This window comes from Styela clava, chromosome 13 (assembly GCF_964204865.1).
Source record: "Styela clava chromosome 13, kaStyClav1.hap1.2, whole genome shotgun sequence".
Taxonomy (NCBI): Eukaryota; Metazoa; Chordata; class Ascidiacea; order Stolidobranchia; family Styelidae; genus Styela; species Styela clava.
In genome coordinates, this window is record NC_135262.1 from 2,722,823 (window position 1) to 2,738,435 (window position 15,613).

The window sequence follows — 15,613 nt, forward strand, 5'->3', positions numbered from 1 at the left end:
CGCATACTACTTTTCATTTTATCTATTTCATCATATTTTACTGAATTTCGATATTCCCAAATTGTTGATTTTCCGCATAATATTGTGATTAATTTTGATTTGCATTCCGAATCGTTTGCTATAATAGTATTTTGATTAATATCTATGCAACACCATTGCCAAAAATCACTAGACCAGTCACATTCTAAAAATAAATGACACACAGTTTCTTCAACATTATTTTCACATAAGACACACATTCCTGGTTCATCAATGAACCAGTGTTTTATTTTGTCTCCAGTGGGCAACCCATTATGAATTAACTTCCAACATAACTCTTTATACTTGTTTCCAATATTTATTTTCCATATTTTATTCCAATTAATTGCCTTAGTTAGGTGAAATTTATTAAATATGTATTCCTTATGGTTTTTCAAAAATGTATCATTTTTCTTACTTTGTAAAATCCTATAAATTTGATTAGTGGTCAAGTCTTTCGACCCATTGTACCTATCAATTAATATTCTTGTTTGACCAAATTCCCTATTCCTTGATAAAATCTCTCTCCATTCTATTGGAAGTGCTTCCCATATTTGCCGTAATTCATTTTCGCACTTATTTATCAAGCAGTTTTTTCTTAAAGTACTTATTGCAGAGTTTTCTAGCTGGGGGTACACTCTTTTGGAAATATCATATATTGTTTTGCCAAAGATATCACTAACAGTAATTATTTTTGCCTGAACCCAATTTGATTTAGCAGTTATTTCAATATTATTTCTATCTAATATTAGAGGATTGTGCCAAATTATTTCCTGTGATATTTCTGCTATATTTTGTGGTTGATTCCATTTTAAGCCAATTTGTTTGAATGAGTTGATTATACTAGTATAAAATTTCGGTATATGTATATTGGTTCCCAATTTAAAGTTCAAATACAAGCATTCTAAGTTACCTTTCGATAATACATCAAAATAGTTATTTACAAAATACTTTGCTCTCTGAGACCATGGATTATTACAACCTTCAAGCAATTTTAACACCCATTTTACCTGTAAAGCTTCAATTTGATTCCTAATGTTCATCATTTTCACCCCTCCTTCGAAAAATTCGCTACAGCTGATATTTCTATTAATCATTTGTGCTTTATCATTCCAAATAAATTTCCAGATTATCGTTTCCATTTTTTGAATATATTTTTCCGGCATAAACTCAAAACTAGCCATATACCATAATTTAGACAGCATCAAAGATTTTGCAACAACAACTCTTCCTACAATGGTCAGATTTCGTCCCTTCCATAGGTTTACAATTTTTTGAACATTTGCAAGAATATTAGACCAGTTTTTGTCTCTAGACTTTTGGGAGTTTCCTATATATATTCCTAATAATTTTATCTCTTCCCTTTTTAAAGCAATATCCTTATAGGTATTATTTATTTGCCAGCTTCGAGAGGATCCACATAATAATATCGTACATTTATCCCTATTAATTTTTTGACCTGTACCACTTTCCAACATCTCCATTAATTTTAATACTGAATCTACAGACGACATTGACTCAAGCATGAGTGTTATGTCGTCTGCAAACCCATTATATACATCTCTTTGATTCGTGCAATTCTTGAATCCGATAATGTCTCTATTGCATCTTATATTGGTTGATATTAATTCAGAAATAAATAAATATAACAATGGAGAAAGTGGACATCCCTGCCTTACCCCCCTTGACATATAAATTTTTTCTGATAAATATCCATTTACATTTATTCTAGAAGACGTGTTTTTATATAAAGTAATTATCCAATTAATAAGGTATTTTCCAAATCCAGATTTTTTTAATAATTTAACAAGTATATCCCTATCTACCATATCATATGCTTTTTTTTGATCTATCGAAAAAATAAGTAATGGTAAATTTTCTTTATTTGCCCAAAATATATCGTCCCTAATCGAAAGAAGATTTTGATGAATTGATCGTCCAGGAACGAACGCAGTTTGATTGATGTCAATTAGGTCTGGTAATACAGTTTTAATTCTGTTCGCAATAATTTTAGCTATTAATTTGTAATCAAAATTTAGCAATGTTATGGGCCTCCAATTCTTTATGTCCTCCTTTTCTCCACTTTTATATATTAATGTTATGACTCCCGTTATTGTATCTCGGGGCATTTCTCTCAGCTGGTGATAACTTTTATATAGCAACATTAATATGGGTTTTAATTTGTGCCAAAATTTAGAATAAAATTCTTTTGTTAATCCGTCTAAACCAGGAGCTTTATTTAATTTGAGTTCTGTCATGGCATATTCAAGTTCATCACCCGTTATTTCATTTTCTAAACTATTTTTTTGGTCATCTGTTATAAGTTTATGATAATTCCCAATTAATCTTTCTTGTACACTAACATCTAATTCAGTATCCTTGTGATATAGATTGCGATAAAATTTAACAATCTCATTCTGAATTTCTCCATGCTCATGGACAAGAAGACCGTCACATTTTCTTATTGATTTGATCATTTTAGCTTTAGCTCTTATTTTTTCCAAATTCAAAAAATATTTTGAGGATTTCTCTCCCTCCTCTGTCCATTTAATCCTAGATCGAATTATTGACCCTCTTGTTTTTTGTTTTATATGCTGTTTTAATTCAGTTTCAGCATCTTGTAATTTCATTTTAGTTTCCTCATCCTCCGCATATCTTTCCATTTCTTGGAAGCATTCCCTATATTGATTTAGTAATAAAGTTGTTTTTTTGTTTTCCTCATCTTTTTTCAATTTAGAACAATGAATGGCCCAATTTTTGATTTTCTTTTTACAATTATCCCAGAAAGAACCTCTTTCTGTTTCATCAATGTTTTTTATATCAAAATGCCATTTTTTCAATATTGCTTTTATTCTTAGGCAAAAATACTCATAATCATTCAACTGAGAATTGTATTTCCAATACCCGGGTCCATGTTTTAAACAATTCATTGAAGCAATTTTTAGATATACCGGATGATGATCCGACATGACAGCTTCCTTAATCTCAATTTTACTAACATTCGCAATTTGGCATTTCGAAATGTACCATCTATCTAATCGACTCTTTGAAACAACGTTTTGTATATTATTGCTTTTTTGCCACCATGTGTATTGCTTTTTAGTTTTATTACTGTTTCTCCAAATATCTATCAAATCAAAGGTTGTAATAAACTCATAAAGTTTTTTAATGCTATTATCTACTTTGTATCTTATGCTAGGATATTTATCTTCTTTGTTTAAAACACAGTTGAAGTCACCTCCAACATAAATTTGGTATTGTGAATTGGGATTTTGGGTTATACAGCTTTCTATTTTATTTTGCACTGCCAAAAATAATTCACTTCTTTCCCTACATCTATTTGGGGCATATATATTTAGCAAGGTAAAATGTTCATCGAAAGACTTCCACCTAACCAATATATATCTACCAAATTCATCTAATTGTACGTCATCAAAAGTTGCTTCTATTTTATTTGATAGCAGTATCCCTACCCCACTAGAAAAATTAGAAAAAGTTGTCCAAATTGCATTACCTCCCCATTCTTTTTTCCATTTTTTTGCATCGTCTTCACTTCCGCAATGTGTTTCTTGAATGAATGTTATGTTTGATCCAATATTCCTAATGTAATCAAAAATGGATTTGCGTTTCTCGAAATTCCTCATTCCATTTACATTATAAGTTAAAAGAGTAGTGTAGCTGGCTAAATTCATAATTGGTCTCCACTAAACAATACATCCCTAACCCAAATTTGGCATCGTTCCAGAATGAACCTTCTAAACAATAAGAAATTTTTTCAAAAGTACAAACTATTCTGATTGTTCCATATTACTGTTGTACCACTCTTTTGGTTCGTCTATTTCGTTATTGTCCTGTATAATTAGAATGGGCTGTGTGGTATCATGAGATTCTTCTTGATTTATTTGTTCAGTTTGTGGGGATTCATCATTTTGTTGTTCTTTTTTCTTCTGCTTGGTTGTTTGGGTGGGGCTTTTCTCATGATGTCTCTTGAGATTTACTTCTGTTCTTGTATCACATATATTAATCACACTATTAATCTGTTGAACTGTTATGGCAATACCCTCCCCCTTCAGATGAATCAAGTCACTTTCAAAATAATTGTCAATAATTCTATCTTCTGATATACATTCAGGTGGAGTTATGTATATCACATTTGCAGCCTTTGATTGTTCTTTTATAACGTTATTTATTCTATCACTTCCATCTCTTGCTTTGTTAAATCCATTCTTCGGCACTATACCACATAAATAGACATTTTTCGAGATTTCTTTCGCTCTTTTGATCACACATCTCACATGTTTTTCCAAATCATCATAGGGTCCTTTATAAACATCGTTTGTACCAGCGTAAATCACCAAATCATTATACTTTTCCTCATGCTTTTTGAGAAAATTTTCCAAATTTGAAAACCTACCACCCTCCACATGAATAGTTTTGACTTTATTGGTATTCACTTTTGATTTCATTCTTTTTACTTGTGAGTCTCCAATGAATAATATTTCTTTTTTCTGTTCTAGGGTGTTTTGCTTTGATGTATTCGAATTTACTAATTTTTGTCTTCTGTATTCTTCCTCAATCTCTTTTAGTACTTCGCTATTCTTTTCTCGGGGGTTTATTTCTTTTGTTGTAGCAGATCGCATTGAATTCTCATTTTGGTTTTCTGGTTGTGTTGTTTCATTTGTAACTTCCATATTTGCATCATTCGTCATGTCTTTCTTTTTTCTCAAACAGTCCTTTTCTAAATGTGGTTTACCCTCACCATTGCAATATCTACATTTCCTTCTCCTTGGACAGTGTTCCACGTCATGCTCTACTGAATGGCAAATATAACACCAATGTTCAAATTTTTTGATGTTTCTTGGCCTTGTTGGATAAAAAATGAATATTTCGTCTCCTGTGTATTTGGCCGGTAGCCTGATTTTTGGAGGTATTTCATTTTGTAAGATCATCTGACATCTTAGTACCCCATTTTCCACTCCATCATCAACGCCATTCTTTTTATAGTTTTAACCTCACCAAAATTGGAGAGCAATTTTGAAACTTTTTTATTCGATATTTCGTCCGGCATTTTACTTATTGTCACATTTGTAACATTGGAAAATACTTGTTCAATTTCCGCTTTATATTCCACTTCGTTGTGTTTATATTTCATTCCCTCATTTAAAGATTTTTGGAAGGATTCTTCATTGTTGAATTTCACTCTCCATACTCTGTTGTCTAGAATATACATACTTTTTATGGTTCCCTGACCAATTTGTTTATATATCAATTCTTTTATTTGTTCTCGTTCGAGCCAACGGCTGTTATTGAATCTTATATTTACGGTGTTTATTTGCTCCACATATTCATCATCGTCATCATCATCATCTTCACTCATTTTGGTACAACACTCACTAAACTCAGAGCACTATTGCTTATTTCGGATCAGCATCATATTGGCACCGACGCACTCGCACCAACATACGACAGCGCCCCGGGGTCGCAGAAAGCAATTTACACGTAGCACCACCTGGCGGATATTCGTGCAATCACTTTTATGACAGGCACTCGGTGCTTTCGGTCATCACGGCGATGGAGTCGAGAAAAAATTGCCATGGACTTCGAGAGAGAGAGAGAGTTTATTTTTATTTGTCAAACCATGAAACACACAATACATGCATGAATATATAAATAATAAAAAAAAAAACAGATGCTTTGGTATAAGACTGGGAGACAACGATACGACATTTTGAATCTAATATTTACGGTGTTTATTTGCTCCACATATTCATCATCGTCATCATCATCATCTTCACTCATTTTGGTACAACACTCACTAAACTCAGAGCACTATTGCTTATTTCGGATCAGCATCATATTGGCACCGACGCACTCGCACCAACATACGACAGCGCCCCGGGGTCGCAGAAAGCAATTTACACGTAGCACCACCTGGCGGATATTCGTGCAATCACTTTTATGACAGGCACTCGGTGCTTTCGGTCATCACGGCGATGGAGTCGAGAAAAAATTGCCATGGACTTCGAGAGAGAGAGAGAGTTTATTTTTATTTGTCAAACCATGAAACACACAATACATGCATGAATATATAAATAATAAAAAAAAAACAGATGCTTTGGTATAAGACTGGGAGACAACGATACGACATTTTGGGGTCATCAGAGTCTGTTGCCACCCTTACAATTATATTATTAGTAACAAGAGAGCAATGCTCAAATATATGGACACGCAGAACAATTCCCCAAAAATCATATGCGGTGACCAACGACTAACATACCGGCGGTGACTTACCAATACCTGTATTGGGGTACCGTGACGGTACAGGGACTGTCATAGATATTTTAGGTCCTGTGACAATTGAAACATCAGTTGAAATATCTCGTGATATGAGTCAATTATGTACCGTATTATCGGATCAGGTACCGAACCACAGTCAAACATTTCACATAAAAACGTTACTAAATAACATGCGTCAACTTAACACCAGCCGAATCGGGGTACAATTTTTGGTACAGTGACTGTCATAGCCGTTTAGGGCTGATGGACAATTCGACTACACGGACAACTCACCAGGCCTAGGGTGGTGTAGCCAGTCTGCGGACAATTTCATTCAAACCGCTATAAAACAAAAAACCAATATATCTAACCCGTTAATTTTTTCACCGTGGGTGCATAGGCGGCATTTATTCTACACGCTAAACCTCGTATTAACTTTCTACGACAAAGGGTTAAAGCTATACAAATCCCCAAAGTACGGCACTCGAAAGACGTATTTGCGACCGAACGACCAGTGTGCGACCACGGATATCAAGCCTTGATCATCGTTTCTGCTAGGCCGCGAGCCGAGGCCCTGAAAAACGCCTAGAAAGTGAGTTTCGTAGCGCACATCAGGTAACTACCTGAAAATGATTTTAAAATGTTCCTTAAAAATTTAGTAACAAATATTGCCTTGTTCCCACTTCCAAAAGTTGCACGTTTTACGGAAAAGACGCTTTTACTACAAGAAATATGTGCTACGATCTGTCCTATATTCTCTACATTTTCGGCACTGAACAATGACTTCTGCATGACGTAACAATTGAATTAAACCAGCTGTTAGCGAGCGGATGAATATTAGTTATTTCTGCTCGACCTTGCGCTGAGTTGGGCAGGCTTTCCATAGTCCTGTTTAGTTATTATTGGACACGTAGTGGACATAACGATCGTTTCAATATTATGTTGTTGTTGTTCTTGTTCTTGTTCTTTGACACGTTTTTAAAAAGTCGCTTTTCTCTTCGAATACTGGACCAATTGCTTTGAAATTTTCAGTGGTTAAAGATTAATTTTTTCGCTAGAAGGCTATTACTTTTGTTTATTCTTAAATTTTATATGAATCCTATGAGATATGATATTTCATACAAAATTTCGCGGTATTTATTTTTACTCATGGGAACACTGTTTTACACTTATTTCAAGCGGTTTCGCGATCGATTGTCTTGCTCAGTACTACAGCTACTGGTGCCGGTACCGGTGTCTTACCACAATGAAATTGCCGTAACTTATTCTTTCACGGTCCTACCAGTGCAGTAATGCAAGCGTTGTAGCACTTGTAGCCTACTATATTTGTTTATTTTGATGAGAGTCTACTGGAAACAACATAAAATTTGAAAGGGAAGAATTGTTCTGTGATCAATTATCTGTCCTAAAGTGTAAACAACATAAAATTTGCAAGGGAACAACTGTTCTGTGATCAATTACCGTATATGGCATACAGTGTACAGGTAAGATGCTGGCTGACTGCTAACCGGTACTGGTAGCTCAGTACGTAAGTACGATACAGGTACTGGTGCCGGTACCGGTGTCTTACCACAATGAAATTACTGTAACTTATTCTTTCACGGTCCTACCAGTGCAGTAATGCAAGCGTTGTAGCACTTGTAGCCTACTATATTTGTTTATTTTGATGAGAGTCTACTGGAAACAACATAAAATTTGAAAGGGAAGAATTGTTCTGTGATCAATTATCTGTCCTAAAGTGTAAACAACATAAAATTTGCAAGGGAACAACTGTTCTGTGATCAATTACCGTATATGGCCTACAGTGTACAGGTAAGATGCTGCCCGACTGCTAACTCAGTACCGCTTGACACGTTTTTAAAAAGTCGCTTTTCTCTTCGAATACTGGACCAATTGCTTTGAAATTTTTAGTGGTTAAAGATAAAAATTTTCTCCAGAAGGCTATTACTTTTTTTTTCGCTATGACGTCATCAAAATTATGTGACTCTACGTGTCCATATATTTGAGCATAGCTCTCTTGTTAGTTAAGTTATGCTAAGACGTTGTTGAAAAATGTATAAGTAAATTATTAAACACTTGTAGATCCTTACCACGGATATGGGCCGTGAGACGAAACCATGAAAACGCCCAGAAAATGAGTTTCGTAGCGCACATCTGGTAACTAAATAAATTCTTCAGTTTTGTGTGAAAACGAACATAATGAACGCATTACAGCTTGTTCCACAATCCTGGTGCGAAATTGAATATAAGAGGTTCCCGGAAATTCAATAACCATAAGTTTTCAACGCATACATAAGAACTATACAATTCGAGAGCCCTACAGCACACTAACACAAATGTATTCCTGTAATGTTTTGCCTGACCAAAATCGGACTTCCTCAGTCAATCATAATTTATTAGGTAGATTACGAAAAATATGGCATACATGTAACCAACAACAAAAAATACTTTAATTGTGTGACAGGAGTCGGGAGTGACCTCGAAAGCAGCGACACCAACAACGCTGATTCACATTTGAGAATAAATTTTATGTAATAACCACAAGCAGTTTACAACAAGAACAGCATAAAAAGCTACATCCATTTTATAGAAGCTATCAAGTATCAAACGTATTTATTTTTAAGCAATGAAGTCACAAATTAACATCGTGAGCACGAAAACACAAATAAATCAGTTATTTCTCACTTAGAAATTTACCGCAAAAGTCAAGAAAATTAAATGAATGTACAATATGTACATAACATAGTGAACAGAAATATTACAATTTACAATTAACCCTTTTTTTAGTTCATGTGGTTATGTATTTGAACAAAGGCAATAATATTTCTAGAAACAGGACTACGACACTAACAAATGTCCGAAAAAAAAACAAATGTATGATACTTATTAAATCAACTGTAATATCTAATTCACTTTCTTCTGAATTGTTTTCGAAATCCACTATCTCCAAAATCGACTTTTCCTCTATAGGTGTACTGTGATTTCTGCAGTCAATACAAAAACAAAAATCTGTGCAATTTAAGTTGATTTTGGCACACTTTCATAAATTATTTTGACTATTTTTCTTTGCAGTTTGCCAACTCAAGAACTGATTTGAGGGCCACATGCTTCTTCAGTGAATCATTGTTGGGTGGAGAGTATAATCCTTATGTTTGACAGTGTTAAATAGACGTGCCCTGGTATCATTTACATTCTTCATATCCTCTTCAAATTCCTCAGCTTTATTTATTAATACCTTGTTAATCTCAAAAGATCTTCATAGTCGAGGGAAAAAAATGAATTGAAAATCTCAATGAAATCACCAACATGAATTTGATGGGCAGTTCCAATTGCAGAAAAGTGCTAAAGTATTTCAATATGAATAGCCCATCTAAGCTGTTTGCAACTATTATGATTCTCATATACCTTTAAGCTTCAAGACTTCTTGTTTAATCCATTTTATAGCACTGATAGCAGCAGGGATCAGAGCCTGCGTTAGGTCGGATTGGTGGAACATTGCCGTTTTCTTTTGTAGTACAGTATCTAAAATAAGGAAGAAAATAATATTTGGAGCAGCATGATTTTAAAAATACCCCTAAATACTAACTAATACCTTGAATACATAATGCATTTTATCTGATGTACTAAATGAGCGTATATATGCTCATTGCATGTTCTACAGTCCAGCAGTGTTTGCATACCATTACTAGACTATATCTACACTAAATTTTGATATATCACAGTCTGAAATGTCCTATGACAGTTTGAGTATGGACTATAGACTATATTTTGAAACATCAACTGTTTGTCTACAACTTCATTTCTCACCTCTCAATCATTTCCAATGTACCTTTCTTTCCACTCCGGCATAACTTATCATTGCTTCCCAGGTTCTTGTCGACTCTATGAATTTAGATTTAGACCAACCGACATTAGTAAAATTAATTAATTTCTTCTCTTTCACACAACCGTGCATTACAGAAACAGCCATTCATTTCTATTTCCAAATATGCTGTGGCCTATATAGTAGTATAAGTCTGCTGAATAGTCAAGAAGAGTCATTAAATTAATCATAAACATTTCATGCAAGCCAGAAAATATCGTTGTTTGTGACATATTATTCTAGGTCTAGCCTTCCTTGGAGTTACCGCACCGTACCTATTTAACAACGTCTTATGAGCTAGTGCTCAACTAAAATTGCTATTTATGGCAAGGATATACAAGTGTTTAATATCTTACCTATACTTTTCAACACCTCCTTAGAATAACTGGACTAATATTACCGGTAACTGAAAAAAACTATGGAAAGGCTACTCAACGCAAAAGCGAGCAGTTGAGTACATCTGATATTCATCCGACCACTGGGGATCCACCTACAGCTGACTAACTTGACTGTTACGTCATGCAGAAGTCTGCGTTCATTGGCCCATGATACCGGAAAAGCAGAGAAAATAGGACAGATGGTAACACATATTTATTGTAGTAAAAGCGTCTTTTCTGTAAAACGTGCAACTTTTGGAAGTGGGAACAAGGCAATATTTGTTACTAAATTTCTAAGGAACATTTTAAAATCATTTTCAGGTAGTTACCTGATGTGCGCTACGAAACTGAAAGATAAATGGCCTCGGCTCGCGGCCTATGCTGCGTCGAGACTATCGCATACGCAGCCATACAGCAATCAAACAGACAAAACACGGTGGTCGCAAATTGGTTGACAATTGTTGGTCTTGTGACAGCGTGAAAACATTGGGCTTCTAATTGCATTTCTGACCGTCATATATTTCAAGAACACGGTTATTTCGAACAAAACTCGTTACATTATAAACAAAGCACCCCATCACAGCAATCAAACAGACGAAAACACGGTGGCCGCAAATTGGTTGACAAAGATATTAGAGAGAGAGAGAGAGATTTATTTTTTTCGTCAACCAAAAATAACAGTCATCGTAATAATAATAAAAATAACAATAAGAAATAAATTTGTTTGGTATAGACAGGAGGGAGTGATACGACCAGACGGTCATCAAAGTCAACTCCCCCCCTTCAAGCTATTATGTTTAAGATCCACAGTTTCAGATGACTAAAATATTGGGGAGGAACATTCTAGAATTTAAAATTATATTCTCAAAATGGAAGAATAAAATTGGGGAGGGGAATGCTAGAGTAAATCATTTTTATTTATTTATGTGGAGCGGGATTTCAAAATCTGAAGAGATTCCAAAGGTTACTGAAAGAATTTAAATAATTTATACACAATATGTGATGAATTAGCAGAAATGCTTCATTTCATGGCATAGGTACGCATTGAAGATGTAACAAACATGATCTGCTTTGATTTGTCTAGATTAGGAGGGGAAAAAAATAGTTAATAGGACCTAACAAGCATTATTTCAGCATAATAATCAACAATATTTTGTCTGCAGAGGGATGTCAAAGTAGTATATAAAAAGACAAGTGAAAGATAAATAAAAATGTAAATAATTATAATAGTATGAGTTGATGTAACAGCAAAATATAATGCAGTATCGTAATTTCATTATCACAAAATATGAATATAAAAAGCATCATTGGCGAGTTGTACATGAAAAGGAGGAGAATGATTTCTGGGGAATAGTACCAGATTAGTATATCAAGTCAAAGGGTCTCAAATGTAGAGCAATTCGACCTAAACACAACTGGCATTTAAGTTTGCCAATTGTGTTAGAGGATTTATTTCAATGTTAAATAATTGAAATATAATAATTATTTTATGATTGAGTAAATAGTTGATTTATAATGGACACTATGATTTAACAAGTCTAGAGATACGAAAAGTTTTCACATTTTAACAGGATGTACTATTGAGTTGGTAGTACTCCACTGCTATAATGATGGATTATAAGACCAGGAGGAAATTATTCATTGATGCCTAGAACCTAGTAGGCCCGAACGAGTTGTATAATATATACAGGAAGTACTCAAGACATGTATGCTCAAAGAAGAGTATAAGCTGCAATATACTATACATAATATATATATTAATATACCTAGAGCCCGTTCGATCAGATAAGAAAATATGATATAATAGTCATACAATTTGTAATCATGAATTTCAATTTGAATGACAGAAGTACAATGTTAGGTGACATCTCTAATTATATACACCTGGAATAATACAAAGTCTAAATGATCTCTACTATACAAATATCATATTCCAGAATATGAATGATTGTGAGAGATTTTTCATTATTGTTCTGACCCTTATCAATTTTTATAATCCATATTGCCCACATATAGGGGCAAATGTCCCAGTTTGGTATGGACTCAATGTAGCATTTTCCATCAGTATATACAATAATAACGATTTAGGACGTATAGATGCAAGTTTGAACACAGAACCTTGGATGCAGCAATTCATATCAACATATACAATAATAATGATTTGGGATTTAAATCCTTTAGATTGGATTAATAATATAAATGCAAGTTTGGTTTAACATAGAAAATAGAACGCAGCAATTCATATCATCATATACAATAATAAAGATTTGAGATATAAATCCTTTAAATCGGATTAAATAATATAAATGCAAGTTTGGTTTAACATAGAAAATAGAATGCAGCAAATCATATCAACATATACAATAATCTTGATTTGAGACAATATAAATGCAAGTTTAAACACAGAGAAAATAGGATTCAGCAATTTATATCAACATATACATTAAAGAAGATTTGAGATATAACTCCTATAGATTGGATTAATAATATAAATGCAAGTTTGGTTTAAGATAGAAAATAGAATGCAGCAATTTATATCAACATAAGGTAATAAACGCCTTCAACTTACAGCATAAATTGTTTAATTCTATAGGCAAGGACTAAAAATAAATTCAGGAGAATAAGAGCCAACATACAGTACCTATTTTCATAAAGTACTATTAACATATAAAGGGTAAATTGCTATTCAATTTTATGTGAAGAACTACCATAGTCACATCAAAAAGGCATAAAGAAAACCTAATTACAGGTTACATATAATAGCAAAATTTCATCCAGATATCTGCTGAACTGAACAGATATTGATTTATGATATAATATACATACAATGTGATATTTTAAATGTCAGTAGAGCAATTTTAGATTCCACCATAAAACCACACATACTTTTAATAGGTCTAGATGATTTCCACTGGACAAATTTACATAAATTAGAATCATGGATAATTGCATGAGATTCTTCAGTTATTGTTCAACCTCAAATTCAATTTCGTTTTGTGATCTTATGAGGGCAATCATCTCAATTTTATAACAAAGTTTCACAGTGTAGCACCACTGAGCACAATGATGAGGACTCCACCCATGCATACCAGACATTATATCCCAAGAAAATATACAATTTTAAGTGCTGGCATTTTAGATCATGATTTGGCTATAGAATTATGATAACACACAATAGAAAAATTTCATAACTATTTACACTCAACATTTATTATGTATGATCTGTATATTTTCAGATCTGGGAACTGAAAAAAAATGCACTAATCTGAGCTTGCATAGTTATAGATCAGTACAGATTAACTAAAGAACAGGGAACTTTTAGTGTAAAATGTACTAGTCTGAGCTTGCATAGTTATAGATCAGGAGATTTGTAGATATGCTTAGTAAGTCAGTGGCATGGGTTACACAGTGGGTGTCACGGGTTGTCAGTTCATAAATTTGCCTCCGTTAATAATCATTAGTGAAAAGAAACCCACAATACAATTGACAGAAAACGAGATAGAAATGAACTTTTGACCTCCAATTCTTATCTGTCAAATTGGTAATACCACTGGTGTCAGGATTAATATTTAGAAATGATATATTTCATAAACTCAGATTTGAATTTTTTATATGAATATGTTTTAAAAATATCAGGTATATCATTCCAAATTTTGGGACCCGCAATTTTTATAGATTTTTGAGCAAATTTGAGATTTGTCCTGGAAATAAAAAAAGCACCTTTAGATGCTGAGCGCGTGTAATAAGAATGGACATCTCCACAGTCAGTAAAGTATGCATCGAAAGCCTGTGGTAACATGTTATTTCTGAATTGGTACATTAGTTTTGCAACCTCGTGAATATACACATCTTTAAGTTTTAAAAGATTCATTCCCTTATAAATAGGACTCATGCTATGATGCAGTGGGGTGTTACTCATAACTCTGACAGCTCTATTTTGTAAGACTGACAGAGCATGGAGTCTATTTCTATCAGCTGAGCCCCAAGCCACAATTCCATACTGTAGGTGTGCATAAAAGAGGGAAAAATAAACAGTTCGAAGGATTTTTTTGGGAATTAAACTTTTTAACCTTGTTATAATTCCTACAGCCCTGGACAATTTCAATTTCAAGTGGTTAATGTGGGTGTCCCAATTTAGCCTGTTATCAATAAATACCCCAAGATATTTCACAGAGTCGCAAACTTTCAGGTTAGCACCATTCAAAGTGAAATGGAGGCTAGAGGAAGACTTCTGCTTTTTATTAGAGGGATGATTAATTAATAGTACTTGTGTTTTCTCGGGATTAATTGTTAATTTGTTAGCTTTCATCCATTCAGAAATATTATCTAAATTTTGCTCAACTTTGGTGGACAAAATGGCAACAGTGGAGGAAATCGAGGTTGTGCTGGTATCGTCGGCGAAGAGTTTGACAAATGCTGAGGTAGAATTTACGACATCATTGATATATATTAAGAACAAAGTTGGACCGAGCACCGATCCTTGTGGGACTCCTACAGAGACAAATTCATGTTCAGATTCACTGCCTGAAAGAGCGACAAATTGACTACGACTGTTCAGGTAACTAGAAAATAATTTATTTACACTACCACGAATTCCATAATGTTTGAGTTTGCTAATGAGTATTCTGTGATCGACTGTATCAAATGCTTTCTTCAAGTCTAAAAATACACTACATCCTACCAATCCCTTATCAATGATTTCGTAATATTTGCTAATAATGTCTAAGACTGCATGTTTAGTTGAATGGTGGTTTCGAAAACCAAACTGATCACAATTTATTATTGAGTGTTTGTCTAAAAAGTTTTTTAGCCGAGCAAGTATTAGTTTTTCAAAAACAATTGAGAGACACGAAAGAATAGAAATGGGACGGTAATTGGAAACATCATCTTTTTTTCCAGCCTTGTACACAGGAACAACCCTAGCTATTTTGAGGTGGTCTGGAAACATGCCAAGGGACATGGAATAATTAAAGAGTTTGCACAGTGAAGAACTAATAGACCCACAAAGATGTTTCAAGAGATATGCCGGTATGTTATCATACCCAGCTGCTTTATCTGTTTTTAAAGAATTTATCGTATT